General features: G+C 37.6%; 1 protein-coding gene and 1 long non-coding RNA gene across 3 annotated transcripts in view; both read left to right on the top strand.

The window, feature by feature from the left end:
* LOC124160168 overlaps window positions 1-19,906 on the top strand; it is a 411,734-nt gene that overhangs the window by 321,889 nt on the left and 69,939 nt on the right. The window lies entirely within an intron of this gene.
* LOC124160169 lies at window positions 5,438-6,220 on the top strand. Its single transcript, XR_006865103.1, has 2 exons — window positions 5,438-5,635; window positions 6,071-6,220. It is a non-coding gene; the product is annotated as an uncharacterized LOC124160169 (long non-coding RNA).

Here is a 19,906-nt window from a genome sequence, read left to right as displayed (position 1 = left end):
TTTACGCGCGCGCCGTAAGCGGAAACTTATTGAATTTCCAAACACTGTTCGTATTCTAGAATAAAATAAAATAACTTCGTTTTATTCCACACTTTATTTTAAATAGCACGACCCGGGTTTCTGCATCTAATTCTATTACCTGATGATAGCATTAGATGCTGAAACCCGGGTCGTGATATTTAAAATCAAGTGTGGAGTAAAACGAAGTTATTTTATTTTATTCTATAATGAATCAATTCCTCAAAATAACGCCAGAGACCGTGTCTTATATACTGCTCGTATTAGGCTAAATCTGACACGTCATCCGAATTTGAGCCTAAATTCGGGGATACAGAATTACCCTCCAAGACTCGAAAAAGCTAATACACCTTCCACTATGCTTATATGATAGTTTTGCTGCTCGAGTTGGGAGAAGTTCTGGCGATGTTTTTTTTGTTTCTTTTTCCGGCTATCCATTCAACTCCTAGCTGTTTGCTGCAGACGCACCTACTGTTGCGGGGGGTGGAGAGGGGGGGCGAGAGGTCTTCTTTCATGCTCCCTGCATGAAGGGAACCGTGGATTCGTCGGTTTCCCTTCCCCTACGTGCAACTCTTTCGGAGAAAAGTCGATTCGGAAAGCTATTGATAGAACATTCTAAATTTGGCGTAGACCAGTTGGTTCGACGTTTCATAGCACGGCCGCCTCGAGAAAAGGGTTTTTTTTTTCTGAAAGGGCCCCTCACCACGGGGGCGACAGTTTTTACGACAGTCTCGTCTCGCCCAAGACGCTGCCACAATGGGTGTTCGGTGACAGAAAAAAAAAAATACATAACGTAGCCAATTTTTAAATTCGAGACGATTCTCTCGTTCTCAGTGTCCTAGCTGTTCCAATGGACGTATCGGATAAATGTTAGGAGGCTTTTCATTCCTTCATCTCATGGTTGTCGCGCACGATGATTTGCTGTGCATCTCGGGAAATATAGGCTGGGAGTGTTGAACAAAACTACTCCTTTTCTCGAATCGCTCCGCTATTCCAATTTACCCTGTTTAAAATTTAATGTTACCATAATTTGTGGTAACGCATTAGGAAAGAGAATTGAATATTTTATTGTATCTCTATCGAAAAACTATAGTTTAAAGCTTTACCATCTGGTATCGTTAATCCCTGTAGACTTTATGAAATAAGTATTAACATAGAGTAAGTTTATACTTACTCTATGGTATTAATTTCAATAAAAATTAATGTAATTATTTTTATATGAATTATTGATGAGATTGTCTAAACACTAGTGAATGATTATTTTCCAAGGGTAGTTGGGAGAAATATTTGCTTGTTCAAAAACTAAAAGGTACGTGTAGAAATTCTGTCTCCGCACTTGGAACTCACACGCATTTATCTATTATTAGCCGTCTAGCTTATAACATTTTCTTTTGCTCAATCCCGAAGAGGAGGGTTTGAAACAGGCTGAAGATTATTAATTGGTGGGTTTGGAAGAATATGGATAAGGCAAAATAGACGGTGAGAAGTACGAATGAGATTGATGTGGACTGGGATTAGAGGGAGCGAGAACAGAAAAAAATTCGGAGGAATTCAAGAAGACCGCAGTGGACGGACGGTGTTTGACGCTTAAAACCGTGATGTTGGGAATGGTGTTGGTTTGGCCTCTACCGAACTCAGGAAAGAAACTCGGGGACGAGTAACCAGCGGTTTTAATAAGGTACTGATGCCAGTGTGTAGGATTTAATTTCTTCCAACCTCACTTTTCTACATCCCCTCAGATAACTATCCTTATATTGCATAAAAATGTAGAAACAAATACTGTTAGAAATCTTTCCTAGCTCCCATCGATCCATGCTCAAAAGTATATTGAAAAACAACAATAATGCATGTAATTATTCGTCTGTATTGACTCAAAACTGTTTCCTCTGCCATTCAAGCCTCCATCAGTCACACATCCTCGCATTTACTAAAGATTCTGTTTTCAATTTTTACGGTTGATTTAGCGTGTCAATGAAATAAATAAGTTGTCACATATACCTTTATGTACATTTATTCAAAGTGTATAAAATGTTAGTAGACTTTTGCAGAGAAGAAGAGGATAAACGAACATGAATACTTGAAGATATAAGCTTTGAGTACTAAAGCCATAATGTGAGTGCGTGTGTGCCTTGTAAATCCAACGCGAATTAAAGCTTATACTTCACCAAATCAAATCTAATTGCCAAGCATCAGTTGCATTGAATGGATTAATGAAAAGTGTTGGTTCCAATGAGTTGTTTCTGTCTTTGACGTATGCTTTCGCGTGCGCCCTTGCCTCGGCCGTGAGTCTATTTCCGACTAGTGAGTGAGGAACATGGTTGGACTGCATCGGTGGCTTCGGATATAGCATCTAAGACGGAGGAGCGCATCGCTCCCTGCCGGTTAATGTCCCTCTGCTCAGAGGCATACGATCCCTTGCATCGCTCAAAGGCCAATCGCCCTGTGAAGTGCACAGGAACGAACTGACTGATATATGTTAACGCATAATTTCACCCTGCGGTTTATGTGCGTCAGAATTCTCCGCTTCCTTAACACGCAATTGTACTCGTGAAGCATGTGCGTTAATAACTTTAGTCCAATGATTTCGTACCTTGTGCTTATGTGCATTATTTCACACCTTAACGATTTTGCGATTTTTATGCAGCGTATTGATGAAATGCCATAATTTATTTTTTTAATTAACTTTTTGTGTATCAGGAGGCCACATGTCAAACTTCTTTACTACGATACTGCCTTTGCTTCACGATGCGTCTTTTTATAGAAAATCAGAAGTACTGGTGCGAGTGGATCTCGTTGCGAGTAGTATACCTCGCAAAAAGAGAAGATAAGAAGTTTGTTTTCCTATTGTTCGGTTATTGATGTCTTGCTTACAATTTTCCACGCGTAAAAGAAAACTCCTGTGGACTCTGGAAGCGCGATTGTATTAGTGACTCGATTTTTTTTAACGAAACCTTAAATGGTGCGGTAACATGTATTTGCATTTAAAACAGTGAATCGCTCTCAGTTTTTCGATATCCTTCCTCCGCGGTGAAATTTGTAGCCTTTCGAAATGCTTCCCTTTCAGACCACACGCGGAATATAGCTTAGCCTAGTGCTCGCCGTGCACCCACGATTTTCATTTATTTTTTTTTCTCCTCGCGCCGCAAATGCGCGAATCGTTTCTTTTTTTTCTTCTCGTCGGTGGTCGCTGCTGCCAAGTTCGACACGGTCTCCTCAACCCCCCACCCCCTTCCACCCTCACTCTGCCCGCCTCCCCCTCCCACTAGCAACCCCCCAGGGTGCCTCTTCTCGGTTGTGCTGGTGCCAAAACGCGTGTTCTTTTCGTGTGCGGCAGCAGCAGGAGGATTAGGATAGGATGTGTGTTTGTGGCAGAGGCGTCTACTCCCCCGCCGAGGAAGAATCTTGCCAACCGAGATGGAAATCCCAAAATCTCCCTCCTTTATTTTCTTTTTTCTTTCTTTATTTATTCCATTTTCGCAAAGGGATTAGAAAAGAATATTCAGGCAAGAGATGAAGTTGGCGTAATCCCGCGTTTAGTAAAAGGGAAGAGTTTTCAGAAAAGAGTGACAGATACATTGTGTAGGAGTGTTAAGGAAAGGCTTGAGATAAGTCTGATGTGTGGTGTATAGTTATGGTTAATGAATAGAACTTGCTGACCCAGGAATATTGATTGTAACTCACACAATTCCATGATAAAGACCGGTGGAGCGCGTTGTGCGAGTAAAAATAAAGTTCCTTGGAAACAAAAGCTCTGTTATTGTCAAATTTACGACCATGGTTTCAACGTTAGACGTCATCAGCAGGTGAATAAATATTCATGTGAAAGCACAAAGTTCTTCTTTTTAATTAAAATAATGAATCACTTTCATAAATTTACGCCTCAAACAATCAATCTCTCTCATTGTGTCGAATATCGTGATTTTTCATCGAGCAAGGACTGAATCCATTAAAATTATGATTGCACCGTTTTTCGGTACGAAAACATGAGCCTTAGAAAGATAAAAAAAAGTCTCGAGGTGTGGTTATAGAGAAGGGAGCGAGAAAAAGTTACCAAGACCTGGAGGTTGAGAGGAGGATGTTATTTTAGATGAGATAGAGATTAGGATTTGATCGAATCGAATACCGACACGTAAGGGAATTCTGAATACTGTGATTGAAGGTAGGATTTTGAGAAGAGAATAGGGTTTATAGATAGAACGAAGAGAAATAGTGTTTTTCCGCGCAATCGGGTAATGCGGTCGTGTGTGTTTAAGATCTGAAATTGGGTTTCGGCTTCCATGTGAACCGGCCATAACCATTAGTACGGCTCCAATGATTCAATTCCGCACATCTTTTCAAAAGTCAATCGATCTCATTATGCAATTCGAGAAACGGATCGTGAAGTGCAATTTTTCAACTACCTGAGAAATTTATAATCGGCTCATTTTAATATTGAAAGAGAATAACTCTAATTTCCTCGCCTTACTGCAACTCTAAGCTCGACAGAAGTGCTGAAAAATGATGTATCTAAAATAATATTGATGCGAATATAGGTAAAATATTTCACTTTTTACCTTTGTAATTGGTTACTGTAGAAAAACACCTAATTTCCTCATGAAATGCTCCAAATACACTGCTAAATATTTTAAACCACACTCAACCCTTGGTATCGTTTACTGAGAGCCGAAGTGATAATGAAGACTATGATCGAAGGAATTTTATCGAGCTAGGTTGGAAGAAACAGGGAAAGAAGCGGTTTCATGGTGAGGACTAAGGGAGGTAGATCATATGACGAGTTGATACGCGGAATTCAGTAATGAATTTAAAACCTATAAATGTTTTCTTTATATTTCTAATTAGTGTTCATTAGTTAAGAAAAAACTTCACATTGATCTCTTACCAAAATGATTCTGTGGAAATAATTTTAGAACAAATAAAAAATGATTTTGCTATACTCTGCCGTATTTTAATTTGTACCCAATCTATTCCGGTATCATTTTCATGGCTATAATCCTATGCTTGTTTGAATGGCTTGCTAGTTTCAGCGTCTAAGGAGTTGGACGTGATAATATCTCGTATGCATTATTTGTATGTGTTTATGCGGAATATTTTTAGGAAAAATACGGATAACGCAATAAGGCGATCTAAGACGTTGTGTGTATTTATTACGTCATTTAAAGAATCCGTCTTGCATTACATCACTCTCGCCTCAGAACTTGTCTATGTTACCGAGCATGCCGACGAATTAGCATTCGTGCGTGAATTGAGCCCGACGCTTGTTTCTCAATGGTGACCTACGGCAAATTGAAATGCTTCCGATGGTTTTACTCGTTTATCTACCATCGTCGTGCTTGGCTAGGTAGCTTCAACGGTCGAATATCATTCCTTGACGATCAGCCCATTGTTGAATGCGCGCGCTATTGTGTGTTATTGCCTCAGAGTAAGGATGGGGGAGAGTGCGCTTTGGCTACTGCGCATGTAGTCAAGATGGTGTCACGTGACGGTGGGAAGGAAGCTCAGAGGGATGGGGAGAGTGCGCTTTGGGTACTGCGCACGCAGTCAAGATGGTGTCACGTGACATTGAAACGTTGGATACCGTATCGCCGTAAGATAAACAAACATACGAATTTCCGACAAGGTGAGTAGTTTTAAAGTAAAACCGTGATCTTAGAGTGAATGATAATTATTTCCTTTCTCGATGTATTTCATTTGTTATACTGAATATATCTGGGGCGTTTAGATCCTTTCTCCCCTTAATTTCTAAAATACCGTAGCGTCAGCATGGCAATGTTTTGCTATGCATTGAGTTGTAAACAATGTTTCGCGAAAGGAAGTGGAATTCATTTTCATTGATAATTTCTTTAGATTGATTCTTCATAGTGTCAGTGTTCATACCCTTCTAGGCTCAACGGTATTCCTTTTATAATGGAATTTGTGTGTAGTGTGTTTGGAATGTTTGACACGCCTTGAAATGGGGATATTTTAACCTTTTGATTATTCCTTTAAAATATGGGCTTTTACTTAGATATTTCTTACGGCTGACTTGTATTAACTATAAAAAGTGTCTCTTTAGGTTTCCTGCAAGTGAAGAAGAAGGAAATCATCGATGAGGAATGTAAAAGGAGCATATTTCGTGCCCAGCAAGTGCACCAAAATGTGTTTTATCAAAAAAGTTTATCATTAAAATATGCATTTATCTCCAAATAAAAGTGGAAAACATCAAGTGCATTGTTTAGTCCAGAAGGAATCCTATTAAACTTGAAAAATGTATTATTTTAATGCTTTGGTGGATATGCAAATACTGTAGACTAGTAATAGTGGGAATAGTTTAAAACTATGCATTATTTTACTTTCCATGGTGAAATAATTTTACTATCATTATATAAATTACATGTTTAATATTATAAATACAGCCAAATCTTGGAACGTTTTATTCTTGACGCAATGTATGAGCTGCGAGTCGTAAAGTAAGCCCCTAGTGTAGAAAAAGGTATATTTTACTTAAGTAGTTGTTGGGGATCTTACGCAAAATTTGAATTTAGACTTTGCTATTTCTGATATTCTTTTGAAAAATTTAATTGTTGACCATTTTAGATGCTGAAAGCATACAAAAGAAAAACAAAGCTTTACGACATAAATTTCGTAGTTGAAAATTTAAATCATATGTGAGAGAAAAATGGAAATTAATTGTAGATATAATTCAATAATTACTTTTTCTAAGAGTCTTTGTTACTATTTTCGAGTTTTTCGAAGTAATTATGCCCGATTGTATTTATTTAGTCCTCATTGTATCACCGTAATACGGTAACTTCATGCCACCCGTGCTACGGTAGATTTAAATTTCCCGCACTTCTTCCCACCGTCACGTGGTAACCATGTTGACTACAAGGATCTGCTACTGCGCAGCCTGAAAGCGCCCTCTACCCCAATCCTTACTCTGAGGTTATTGCATCATCATTCCCCGCGCCAATCCTAATGCTAGCCTTTGCCGCGCCCTCCGATTGGACGACTCAGGAGCGGCACTTTTTTCCCTAGCGTGCAATCTTCGAGTTAGTTTTTTAGCGGATTATCAAGCCCACCATAGGGCTTCTGGGGAACTTGAGTGCGAACTTGTGGAATGGTGTTATAAGGTACGTTCGAACTTGACCGAAAAATGGGAGCTTGGCATAATGCTGTACATTGATCGTTCTTTTAGTCGCCATCAAATGTTGACGGAAATTTGATATGAAAACTGAAAATAAACTACATTCTTTCGAATGCATATGTTCCAGTCCACCTCGCTCCCACCTCAGGTATCATGAATTTGCAACTTCTGTCGCGAAATAATTATTTCAGCAGAGCTTACTCTGAAATGAAGTAGCATTTTGTTGTACTTCGGATTGGAATAGTTAATATTCTACACTTAGATATTTGAACTCTTGACTCATATTGAAGATCGTGTTACGAAAAATCTATTTAAGTTATTAATTTTATGGAAGTATATGATCATTTTTGTTTTTCACTAATTTTCATCCGCTGCAAACCACTATGGGTTGTTTATGTACTATTTTGATTATATTTAGCGTTATACCGGTATTGAATTTTCGAAATTTTTTGTTTTTAAAATATAATTTGTAAAGGGAATATTGCTTCATAAGGAGTTAAAGTGAATGCTAATTGTGCATAAAAGTAATTCGTGGTGAATTTACAAATCGAAGCTCACGACGCTGATGCAACTACATGATAATGTTTTCTAAATTCTTACATTGTAGTGTGTCTTTTCCCTAAAATATGCAAGCCAACAGTTCCCTCCAAAAATATTTATCCAAATATTTTTTCACGGTATAATTTACAAGATTTTTTACTTTATCCAGGTACTATGGTTTGACTACTAATGCTTCGTTTGAAGGGGATTGCCTCGCTGTTATCAAATCTTTTTATTTATATATTTATAAAGAATGCTTAAATAGCAACTTTGAGAAGAGGAAATGTACTTATTTATCTAGAGGGTATATTTGAGAATTCATTAGATCTCATATGGCTGTTTTCGTCTCCCATTGTCAATCACCTTTCATCATAAATGCAGCAACTGGCACACTTGCGGATCATTATTCACGTGCGATGGTAAGTTAATCTTGTTAGTTATTTCACCCCATGTGTCGCGAACAGTTGCTGGAACAATGACTTGTATGGCTTGTTGGATACCTGGAATTGGCTATAGCTGGTCATACATTCTGCGAGTTGCCTTACAAACTTATTACCTTGCGATTCGCATAGATACTCATATATTTCTCTCCTACACCGTATTATTTTATTTACTTTCGATCTATGACGTTCTACCCTGAGCGTTTGCGCTTAGCGGCGGCATTCAGTAATTGGCCATATACTTAGTAGAAGCATTATAAATATTCTCGCACAATGGTTAACTGATTTACTAAATGAAATTCCGGTGGTTGAGGAAAATAAATAAATTTTTCCGGTTACACAGAATGTGTGTTCACACACCTAGAGCATAGCTTTAAGATGAGCTTTACAGTCAATTTTGAAACTTACCTTCGGGGTGTAAAAACTGAGTTCAAAGTTTGCATAGCATTTGCATGCCTACTGTGCATTTTTATGTAGTCTCTACGGATATAAATTGGTCGTAGATAGAATATCTACTAATCTTTTAAAGCTCCTGGCTGTTTTGTAACTGCAATAAGGGCGTGTGTTGGGTTATGATAAAGATGTTAAATTCCACTTCAGTTCAATGTATTGATTACACATCCGTGAACGAATTGGTTTCGTGCCATTCAGCCGTCTCGACTGCTAAGATACACCCAGAGGTTCGTCAGTGGATGTCTTGGCCTCATTGTGTGAGCGGCGATTCAGTTGGGGCTTATAAGCTTTCCCAAGGTGATGGGCAGTCTGAGTAAAGGCCTTGGTAACCTTCCCTTTGACTCCAGTTCAGGGAATATAGGTAATCTTAGCATTATTTTCTTGTCTAGTCTGCGAAACTGCGGGGAAAAGGTACGGGGAATGGTGAATCACCCTTAGCCTTAGAAGTTACGTGCAAATAGGATTATTATGGGGAATACACTGTTTTCACGATCAACTATCTTAATGTTCTTGTTTATTCTTCTGCATTAGAAGTAAAGTTAAAATTATTCGGTGAAGTGTATTGAAGTTGAATAAGTAATTTAAGTCACGCTGTGTTTTTATATCATATATTATGATATATTTTGGCCCAACCGTTGTTATTGGTTTTTCGTATTTCGTATTTTAAACAAAATAAAAGCTCTAAAAGTGCTTAGAAATGAAAAAGGAAAGAAATAATTAAGCACTTTCTCATTTACTTGTATTACCTCATCGAAAAAAAATTTGCCACGCATTTTATAATACCTAAATGCCTAAGAATTAAAATGAGTCTTAGTGGATATTCTGATGCATAATTAGTTAGAATTATTTTGCTCTTTTGTTTTATTTTTCTCATTATCGGTAGAAAATATGGTTTCAATTTTTTTTCTTCTGGCCATCAAAACGTGTTCGTTTCGCGCAAGACTTTTCTGTTCCTATCATTATAAAAAAATTTCTTTTTAATTATTTGTAGTATCAGGTGAGTTATTCATCATTTTTCTTGCGACTCTTTCATTCAGAGAGGCATTGATAGATGAAATAGGCAATTTACTTTAGCTCTCCTCATTAAGTTTCCAGTTTTTAATGGTAATCCTCAAGCTTAGTTCAATTGTTTATTTTCCTGTTATGGCACCTTAATTTGCTATTCAATTATCCTTCGACCAATTTTCCATTGCGTATTTCTTGAGTCTATCGGCGCAAAACATATTTAGGTCATCGTCGGCGTCATTGGCAATATCGCATTACCCGTTTCTTCGAAAATGCACTGAGAAGTCTAGCGGGGGATCCGCCCTCGCTTAATGCAGTCCACGTGATCGGTACACTCATCGGCCCTCGATGACGTCGTGTGAGTGAGCTCTCATCGATTTGTTGTTTACATCCGTGTCACGATTTTTTCGAACATAATCTTGCGGAAACCATCGCTTATCGTGATTCAGGGAGAAGAGCTCTTTTACACCCACGATACGGCTTCTCGGATACTCCAGAGTCTTAAGTTACTTACCGGATATCGCTATGTCCACGGTTATACGGTTTGGATATCGAATTGTAATCCAACTTTGTACTTCACTATGCACTCCGGATTGGTAAAGGTGAAGTATTACTATGGAGTGGTTGGGAGTAGGATTCAGGAATAGGTCATTACGTGCTTGGAGAGACGGTGGGACCAAGGTTATAATTTTTAGAAATCAGTTGGGGAGAGAGGGTAATAGCGCTGACAATAGTGTTGAGAAATTGAAAGAATGGCTTCATTTAAATATAGCCGTACAGTTTCTAAAAATTCGTGTAAAATTCCCAAGTTTTGTTCAATATGAAATATATTTTAACAATGCGTGGCTTTAGAAATATCTCTGAAACTTTTTAAGGATATAAAAGTCTTATAATAGTGTGAATATAACTTAAAATATTTGCTATCATGGCCAAAATGCAAACGGTTTTCATCATTTTAATTCCTAATTTTTTTTTTAACTTATCCACCTTTCATTGGTGAGTTTTGGGAGAATTTTGAATGATGAAAATTGAGGCGATAAATCAAAGAGCTAGGTTGATAAAGGGGATGAAGATATACCCGGAAGACTATAGGAAGGAATAGGATAGGAGAATTTGTTATCATTTTACTGACGTCCGTTTACACCGGATAAGACTGAAGAAGGAGATACCTGCCTTTAATTATGAGGGGATTTTTTTGAAGAAAATAACGAATAAATAAGCTATTGATTTGCCACAGGTTTGTTTGAGGTAGTTATCTGCTGTGTTTTTATATCGAGTTATTTTTTCTTTTCTACGGGTATTATGTACTCCTATTACACATCCAACGTTATAAATCCCTCCAAGTACTTCATCTGAGGTCTTTTGTCGCCATTCTTCCCTTGAAAGTTAGAGATTATTTAAATCCAGCTAGATTTGATGGGTTGGAAATTAAAGAAAAATCAGAGATAGAGAAATTAGATGGGTTAGGAAAAAAAAGAAAAAAAGAAAGGATTATAGAAATGATAACTTTGGCTTCTATCGCCCCTTCGTTGGTTTGTCGATCTGTCTTCCTGATTGTTTAAAGCCTGCTATAGACCTATATTTAATCTAAAAATCAGAGCTGATATGCTAAAGTAATGTAAAAAGAAAAAAATCGAAATAAGCCCGCAGCTGAGGTATGGAGTGGAAAGTTTATGCAAAAATCAGCTCTGTAGCTGAAATATCATTAGGGTATCTGTGAAATGAAATCACAATTCCCCGTATGAAGACTGAAAAACTTTAATGTTTGATGTCATTCTCCTCCATGTTCCCCCATGCTATTGGAGAACACATATAGACGAATACATGGCTGTGATAATTTTTAATCCAGATCCACCTCTTCGCAATAATATTTGTGCACTACAATGCTCCGTGGTATATGAAAAAGCATAAAACACTTAGCTGGAAAGTTTTCAAGTGGCAGATACGATGACTGATTGTTGAGACTCACAAAAAGGCTATGGAACCGTGTTTTTTCGTTCGCATGTATTTTGACGTCGAGGAAAATTCATCCCACATTGTCTTGATTCCATTCTTCAAAAGTTCTTTTTTTTGGGCGATCCCGATGAAAATCGTTTTCATTGCGGTAAAATTAAATTCAATGGAAATTTTTCATATATCTCGAGCGAGGACGCTAACAATAAAGCCTTGTACTCAATATTATTTTGTGTTTTGCGTTTGCCATAGAGCTTTTGCATAGGATCATGGTGTTCAACTTGGATCATAGTTTATTAAATATAATAGTTTATAGTAATAAATTTCTATTTAAATTTGCGAATGATCACCTTCTGCCTTGATAGGTGAAAAAACGTAAGTTTCATTGGATATGAATACCGCCAAGAGTAACGTAATATAACGTATAATCTCGTGGGCTGTTGTTACGTTTGTAGTGGCCAAATGTTTTGTGTACTTCAGAATTTACTTTAGTTCAGAATGTAGTTTTATTTGCCCAAGACAATCGATGTCTTCTAACTCTAAGTTTTCGTTTTAATATATTTGCTCTAATCATTCTGAAGGATTTTGAATCGGTCTTTGGCTCGTACAATCATTTTAAAGGTATTGTGATAGATAGGTTCAAAGTTTAATTCTTGGTGTTTCCTTAGAAAATCCTAATTTCGTGTTGAATTCTAAAAGTCTAAATCTATATCCAGCGAAGTAGGTCGAACATTATTAAATTTAAATCATTTTTTTGTAATAGTCATTTTTTTCTTTTAAATTCATCGGAAATAGTAATAATGGTTCAAATTATTACAAAATTAGATATTTTCCCCTCTCTGTTATGATAGAAACCTGTTGTGGAGATTTGATTCAGATTTTCGTTTACGTATTCGTGGCTTAAGGCTTCCCTTTGTGGAAGCTATTTTTATTCTTTTGGGAATATTTTCAATGTCCGTAAATATTTTCGGCGCTGTTCAAAGAAATTTCATGGAAATCTAAGTTTCATTTAGTCGATATTGCCATTTCTTTTTGTGCTGCAGTAAATTACGGTGTCCACATATCACAGGTAGTCATTGGCAAATTTTTATGATTATCGCGTAGATCGAGCAGTTGTACCATTTTATATCTGTTTTTTATCGCATACGTTCGGCTGATTCTTCCTCCATTGTTCTGATTATCTCGTGGGCGTCGACACCGGCCTTCGCTCATGTATTATGCGCCCGAAAATCATTCCCTTTCATTCCTTATTCGTAAATATAATTATCCATCTCACGTGGATGTGTTCGTTTATGATACTCGAGATTAATTTCGACTGCCGTAGCCTCGCGTCACCCTTTTTTGGACTTCCTCCTGCGACAACTTACTCCCTGTTATACCGGGAGCCGAGACATTGGAAACCGAAATAAAATCAAGCGGGTTCTGAATAGTGGATACACTTTGTGTTGGTCATCACCGGTCAGCAATTCTAAGATTGGTTTGACGCAGCTGTCCACTCAATTCTTCTATCAGCTAATCTTTTTGCACCTACGTATTTTTTCTCTTTTGCATCTTTTATATTTTGTTCGAGGTCTTCCTTTCAGTTCTTGCCATTCCCTTGTCCCTCAACGAATGTCTTTATAAGGCCATCATGTCTCAAGATATGGCTTGTTAGATTTTTCCGCGTTCTTATGTAGGTTTTTTTATGGATTTTCTTCTAGCCTACTCTTCTTAGGACTTCCTCGTTACTAACTCGATCGATCCTTTTGATCCTTATCATTGTTCTGTAGCATCACATCTTGAAGGCGTCAACCCTTGCTTTCTTCTCTACTGTCATTGCCTATTCCTCACTTCCGTGCAGAAGCGTGCTACAGAAGTAACTTATAGTAATTTTCATAAAAGATGGCAAATAAATATTCAGAATGCGTTAGGCAGTTAAAATGTATGTTGATAAAAGATAAGGTAACATCTTCGAACCTGTATTTGCAACGTATTCATGCTCATAAAGTCATGTGTAACTAATTCTCTTAGAGCGTGGCAAATATTCACCCCTTCAGACTCTCCTCTCCCCTCATAGCCGCTCCCCATGGCGAAAAATTCAAGGGTTACTCTCGCCAAAGACTTCGCGACTATCGCTCTCCACTTATGGCGCTTCGTTCGCCATTTGTTGCCCGCACGAGCCGACCACCCTGCCCCCTGGTGGCCAATTTGGTCATCCCCTCGATGGCCGTGCGAGAGCAATCGAATTAAGCCGCAAGATTCTCTCCCCCGGCTTTTATTGCCTCTGTCCACCACACAAATCGTATGAGCATCGGAATTTTAACACATGGAATATGTGAGGGAGGGGTAAAAAAAATTGTAATGCAATACGACGAAATGCTTTTACGTTTAATTAGTCCGAAGCGGCGTGCTTGCTTGCCATAATCCTTCTCCCCCTTCCTAACGATTGGGCGTGAAAGTGGAAACCTTTTTGCAGTGACACTTTGGGGAGCTTAGTTGTCCGCGTTGGGTGAGGACCTTCCCGATGCCTAAGAAGGCGGCATTCGATTCCATTAAGGATGACCTCGAGGAAATGAGAAAGTTTTTCATTCACGGAGAAAATATTCGCGAGACGCTCAAGCTCAAATGCTTTTTATTGATTACGACGCAATGGCGATGTCTAAAATTGGACCCGTTTTGATCTATAATAAAAAAGGAAAGATACTCAGATGTAAATACTTAGTGACGCTCTCAAAGCTACGCTTACCCTGAAACAACTTTGTTCGTTGCCCACTTTTTCTTTACTCTTTGAGTTTACATTTAAGGGTGAGTCACCCAATAGATTGTACCTTATGGTGATATGCCAGGGTGAAACCTAAAAGTGGGGAGTAATATCGGAGTATTTTTCATTTTTATCATGCGGCAGTTAAACAGAGTAACCTCGGAGATGGTGGCCGATATTCACTTTGATATAATCTACTATTTCGTTCGCGGTGCTAATGGGTGATTCCAAATCGCAGATTACACTGTTCCGCAAAAAAAATAGTTCAAAAAATGCCTGGCTACAATGTAGGGTGTTTCTGGCTAATTTTGGGTCGCTCAATCCGAAAATGACCTCCGTTTTTTTCTATCGCCCTCCATTTTTACGCAACCCTTAAATTTGGGAAAACAACCCCTTATCTAAACTTATCGCTTTTCAAGGGACTTTTACTAATGTTATATGCTTCTGATTGAAAAAAAACTGACGTATTAAGGCTATCAGGGTCAAGAGAGAGTCAAACTTCACTGGGGTTGAAAAGATTTAGGGGGTAAAATTTGAAAAAAAACTAATAAACATTAAAATAACCATTTTTCTTCGTTTTTTTATGACATATTATATGGTAGCTAATAATTATTGGTCATAAGTGCTCGGAAATCTATTTTCCCGAGTCATCTCTGTTGAATTAAGGCTGTTGTGCTACATGAGTTCCATTCATCCTATACTTGTTTTAAGAAATATGTATTAAATAACGTAACAATGTGATACCGTTAAATATATATATACTTTGTTATTATATTTCATGTATTTTTAAATTAAAAAAAGGTTCTCTGTATACTTATGTATTTTATGTATGTATCTTTTCAATTGTTTTTCTTTCTTTGTAAAACTTTTTGTAAACTTAAAAAAGGGAGTAATCCCGTTTGAATACATATTAAATGAGTGCTAGATACAGATGCATTTAGCGGCGGAAAATAACATGAGTTTATTCTGAAATTAATTGAGATGTTGAATGGAGAAGATTAATAGTTTACTTATTCTGTTTTTGGCGATTGAAGGCCCCAATAAAATCTGTAGTCGCCATCAGTAGAAGTGACATTCAGGGTTGCCTTTTGCAGAATTTCACTTATGATCAATATTACTAAAATTCCCGTGGTAGGGGCATCGATTCAGATAATTACTACAAAGCACGCTTTTGTTTTCTTTGTTATTTTACGCTCAGTGATTCTACGCCAGCGACTCTGAGGCCGTTCAGGAGAGTGCTAACGAGGTTATCTTCCCTCCATAAACCGAGAGCACTCTATGTCAAAATCACGTCGTCAATAATGATTTATGTATGCACTGAAGTTGCTTTGATTACGTGTTTTGACTCAATGTTCCGTATCTTTTCATGGGGAAGATATCCTCATTGGCAATTTCGGAATCGGCCACGAATTGGCGTCTCAACAGTTGATTATTTAATTTTTAACAGATTTTTTTTCTCTATCGGCTGTAATATTTGTAAGATATCTCTAGCAGTATTTTCTGTGATTTCTAAAAAAATGAGTCTGATTTCTAAAAGCAAAAATAAGTCATGCTTGCTGTAATTTTTGTCCTTACTCTTTGATATGAAGAATTTGTTCATCACGATGCTGCGTTGCGTTCAATTGCATTTGTAATTGTTTCCATAATCCCAACATTTGGGCGTATTTAGGCTAAAGTATCTGGAGTATCCAAAGAAAGAACTTAATCTATGGACTAATTCATGCAATTAAAATCGCTTTCTTATATTTTGTAAACTCATTTTCTTTTTCGAATACTGTTCTTTGAAAATAAATGTTTTTGTTCCCAGTTTTCTTCCTTAATGTTCCCATATAACTCAGATAGCATTTTCTGTGATTTCTAAAGGATAAGTCATGCTTGCTTAAACTCACCTTTCCCGTGGTTAGCTCATGTACTTACTGCTTTTATTTTTACAAATTTCGATAATCTGCGATATAAAGGAATCATGTAGGTTCGAAGATTTTCGCGGCCTTGATTAGATGATCTCTGCATTCTCTTCGGGTTTTCACCGCGTCCGTTGTGTTTTGGCGACAAAAGTTTCGCTGGCATTGCAGTCAGCGTCTTCAGGTCGAAGGTGAGGTAACTCCGAAAAGTTTCCGCTTTTTATAGGCGGGAAATTTTGGAAACTGTTGTCGCCAAAACACAACGGACGCGGTGAAAACCCGAAGAGAATGCAGAGATCATAAAGGAATCATTTTTTATTAGAATAGCAAATTACTGCATCAGTTTTATTTCCAAGCTTCGGCGCGAAATTGAATTATCTGATGTTCCTTTTAATTTGTTCTACTCCCATATTCCGTCACGCATTAAGCCATTTCTGTGATAAAATCGGAAGTACTATAAAGTTGTTTCTCGTGTGGGCAGATGGCTGTGGCGGCGTTCGCTCGTTTCTTCTGGCAACACATTACTCTTTCTCGCTTCAGGAGTGGAACTAAGTAGATTTTGATATGCCTCCTGGTTTGGCATTAATGTCCAAGATGTCTTTGCAGATTCATTATAGTACCTGCTTAATAACCGTGTCGGTGGGTGCCAAGTTGGCTCCTTTAAGTCATGTTTCGTTTTACAAAAACTTAGGTGTATCATGTTTCCCTTCTTGCCTCAACTAAGCAGTCTCTTTTTCGAAATAGCTTATCGATAGCTAAGTTCTAACAACACGTATCTCAAATTTGGCCCGTTTGATACAAAATATAATGACATTAAAAAGTAAAATACAAGCAAAAAACAACTCTTTGTTTGCAAATGAATGCTTCTTTTTCAATTTTATGAACTTTTGCTTTTTAATTTCAGTGTATAAGTAAAAAAAATTAATCGTTTTTTGCTCTCCTGAAAAGTTGCTATTTTTGAGATACGTGTTGTTAGAACTTAGCCATCGTTATGTTTTATTCCAGAATTAGTTTTTTGTGTAATGCACCTGTTTCCTTATGCTTTTTGTACCCATGAATGATAATATTACGGGAATATTGAATATAATATGCTTGATTACTTGATTATTGCTCGGCTCTTCATAGACCGTGCTTGATTCTTGTCACTACTATGAAGTTCCTCCATCAATGTATTTATGGATGTGATTCTGAAAGGGTGGTTTGAAATTGAGTAGTTAAACAATAAAATTAACAGTGGTCTGCATTATAAACTTTTTATTCCCAACATTTTTCTTGATTATGGAGTTGAATTTTGGTTTAGACAGTTACGGAAAGGTGTTATAACGGAAGTTTCGAGCAGTTTCGGGCCTATATAAGTTGAAAACCATGTGGAGCGAGCGAAAACAATATTTTTTTGGCATGAGTTTCAACGAAAAACTTTTATCACTAGGTTTAATACTTCATGATCATTAAAATTGAAAACCTCTGTAGTAACTTTGTGGAAAAGTTTTAAATTCATGAATCAATCTTTGAAATTTCCACTTCAATAATTTCACTGGATATTACAAAGTTTGATTATTTCCATGAATTTTACCGTTGATTTTTTGCCTAAAAAAACAGGATTCTTGGGCGAAAAGAAAGGCATTATGGTTATCGTCTATCCTGTCTAACCCCACCTCAGCGTATTCATAAGTGGATTTACAATCAGTATACGAATAAAATGTTCTCGGGATCGCCACTGGGTCAGGAACTGCACAACTACCGACGTTTCGATGTCTCATCGATTTCGATGTCGACCATCGTCCTCAGAGATGGGCTGTGAGAGGCCGAGTCGGACATCGTCATGCCCCGTTTACACCACGATCGTCGCGACGTTGATCCGTACGATCGTAACCTCAAAACGTCGTGTAGACGCGCAGAGTTACCATCGTAGGCCTTAGTACCTAACACTGCCGAACTTGCGATGGTTAGCGCTAGTGTGCCAAGAAAAAAAGAGATCGAAATGAAGATCGATGCATATACGATTCTTTCGCGCCGTTGCAATCTTGATACAGTAATTGATATTTCATAAATAACTCTAAAGTATCAAAGATATATGGCAACGAATGAAGACATTATTGAGCAGGTAATGGAAGGACGTGATGGGAAAGTTTTTTCTGATGTTCTATTTACCAAATGATATCGGATATTCTATACTATACCAGTTTTATGCATTTCTTTATTTACAAGGTTAACCCATACCCATGTATCCTTACATTATACTTCACAGATGATGGAAAATAACAAACATGCACAAAATGTTAACCAATTAAATCATTGTATAAAGGATTTCACAACAAAATTCGCCAGAAATAACCATAACATTTAGATGAGGACGTGGAGATATCAATACTTGTGCCGAATCAAGCCGAAATCTAAGCCTTTTCTAGTTAAATTATAACAGCAATATGTACTGTCTTTAATGCGTGAATATTCTTGAATGTTTTGACATATTCTCTCGAAGAATCTAGTTTCTTAAAGACTTCACGGACTGTTATGACTAGTTTTAGTTTTATCTCATCATAGCTGGGAGTTGAAGACATAATTTGCACTATGGTAATTAAAAACAAGCAGGTGAGTATTTATATAGCTATGACGGGATCCATTAAAAGTTACTAATAAAGGAGATAGGAACAATCTAAATATTAATTGATAATTTTGTAGAGGAATATGCCTTTGTTGGAGGATCCTTGGTCGTGCAAGAATTTTCAAATTAACTAGGGAAAGAATATATGAAGTGTTGTAATCAGACAAAGAGATTAATAAATCGTAATTATTTAATTTGAAAAAAATATTTTGGACACGTTAAATCCGGATTGAGTCGATATTATAATAAAGTGACCAGTTAGCAAAATATTACAATTTGGAACGTATCAAGGAGACATATCTACTGTCTTAACCGCATGAATATTGCTAAACTTTGGACAGATTCCCTTAAAGAAACCTACATTCTTTAACGTTTTACCGACAGTTCGGTCTAGCTTCAGTTTTAGCACATGAAAACATTAATATTCTTTTGCTTCTTAATTTCCAGGATTTCAATTTTCTCACGCAGTGTCGTCGTCAGTTGTTATCTGACACCATTCGCCAACGAGGGCAGCACTGAGTTACGATGGTAACTTTTAGACGTGTAAACGTGCAGTAGTCGCGATCAACGTCGTTACGATCGTGGTGTAAACGGGGCATCAGTTATGCAGTCGGCCTCTCACAGCCCTGAGGACGATGGTCGATATCGAAATCGATTGGACATCGAAACGTCGGCAATTATGCAGTTCCTGACCCGGTGGCGATCCCGAGAAATTTTACGAAGCACTACAGTATACCTACGGATACAGCATTTCAGTATACCTACGGATAAGCCGGAGGGACATTTAAGTAGATTTCACGCCCCATGATGACGCTTTAACATTGAAAAGATCTCAGCGATGAAAAAATTTTGTTGGAAAATTGTATCTTATAAAATTTTTCATTTGTGGGCCCTAATTTTGTTTTAAGAATTATAACTCTTAGTTTTTCTCGTCGAGGCGCTGGGGCAGTAGTGAAGGCGTCTCATCATGTAGTTCAAGTTTTTGCCGCTCCTAACGGCGCCTTGCACGGGAGTTGAATAAATGAGGCCAAAGATACGATAGGAAGGCGGGGGAGTGAGTAATAGGGGAAGGAGTAGTGCTTGTGAAGGAGTTTGAGGGGAGGGGGGGGTCCCCTCCCTCCCCCGCAG

Source organism: Ischnura elegans, chromosome 6 (genome assembly GCF_921293095.1).
Source record: "Ischnura elegans chromosome 6, ioIscEleg1.1, whole genome shotgun sequence".
Lineage (NCBI taxonomy): Eukaryota > Metazoa > Arthropoda > Insecta > Odonata > Coenagrionidae > Ischnura > Ischnura elegans.
This window is presented reverse-complemented; position numbering and strand designations above follow the sequence as displayed.